The sequence below is a fragment of the Leptopilina heterotoma genome, unplaced genomic scaffold (genome assembly GCF_015476425.1).
Source record: "Leptopilina heterotoma isolate Lh14 unplaced genomic scaffold, ASM1547642v1 Lhet_474, whole genome shotgun sequence".
Lineage (NCBI taxonomy): Eukaryota > Metazoa > Arthropoda > Insecta > Hymenoptera > Figitidae > Leptopilina > Leptopilina heterotoma.
The window spans coordinates 573,435-575,051 of NW_025111100.1; positions in this window are offsets into that span (position 1 = coordinate 573,435).

The window sequence follows — 1,617 nt, forward strand, 5'->3', positions numbered from 1 at the left end:
CAAAGTTGAAGAGGAAGAACTCTTCACACTTAGTGAACTGCAAAAGGAGGCAAAAGATTGAAAACAGGCAAGGCGCCTGGAATCGATGGGATAAGTAACGAGATCCTAAAGTTGGTAATCGACACTTCACCCCAGATTCTGCTTCGATGCTTTAATCTTTGCCTTGAGAGAGGAAAGTTCTTCCGCGACTGGAAGCGACAGAGGTTAGTCCTCCTGAGAAAAGGTGAAAAACCTCTAGATAAAGTCTCATCATACAGGCCTATATGCCTGCTAGATACGATGGGTAAACTTCTAGAGGATATGGTTCTGCAGAGAATGCAAAGCCACTTGACCGGAGAGAATAGTCTATCGGATCACCAATTTGGTTTCCGTAAAGGCAAGTCCACAGTTGATGCCATCCAGGCAGTTGTGGACATAGCCAAAGCAGGAAAAAACAAATTAGGACCTGGAAAAAAGAAGAGCTTCTGCGCGTTGGTAGCAATTGACATACGCAACGCGTTTAATTCCGCAAGATGGAAAGATCTCATCGAGTCGATGGAAAAGAAAAACATGCCGCCCTACTTTTTGAGGATAATGGATAATTATCTTAGCGACAGGTGGGTTATATATGAGGGAGACACTTGCACTCTCAAGGAAGAGATGCAGCGTGGGGATCCTTAAGGCTCGAGGGTGGGTCCATTTGTATGGAATGTATCTTACGATGATTTTCTGCGAATGGATCTGCCCGAAGGTGCGGTGATCATCGGCTTTGCGGACGACGCGTTGTTCGTGTGCACTGCCGAAAGTGAGGAGGCTCTTGGGACATTGGTGAACGAATGTCTGCGACTAGCAAAAAGCTGGCTGGATACCAGAGCTCTTGAAATGGCCCTGGAAAAGACCGAGGCACTGCTAGTCACAGACAGACGTGGTTATGAGCTCCCACGAATCGTGATAGACGGATTTGAGGTCAAGTGGAGTAAGCAAATTAAATATCTTGGTGTGAAGTTGGATGGAAGGTTAAACTTCCACCACCACATGTCTACGGCGTCAAATAAGGCGATCGAGTGTGCGGCTACTCTTTCGCGGTTAATGCCAAACGTAGGCGGACTCCGTGAACAAAAAAGAAGACTGGTGGCGAGTGTTGCCCATGCTAAAATGCTCTACGCAGCACCAGCGTGGGCCCCATCCCTGAGGAGTAAAAGATGTGTTACCATCTGTGAAAAGATACTGTCGGCGCAGAGATCGATAACAACGCGTATCATCTATCTCTGCATATAAGACGGTATCTACGAGTGCTGTGCAGGTCCTTTCAAGTGTCCCACCAGCAGATCTTTTGGCGAGGGAAAGGGAAGAAATGTTTTTCCTTTCTAAAGAAAGAAGTTCCTTAGATGAGGAAATAAGACCAAGCAAGGGCCTGATCCGCAAAGAAGCGAGGCACAGGCTCATAGAAAGATGGCAAGAAAGATGGGATGTTGAGGAAAAAGGTCGATGGACTTATCGCCTTATCCCGGCACTCGCCACCTGGATAAATAGGAAACACGGTCAGGTTTCCTATTATATGACTCAGGCGCTTACAGGTCACGGGTGTTTTAACTCGTACCTGTGTCGCTTTAAATTACGCGAGGACGAGGTGTGTGC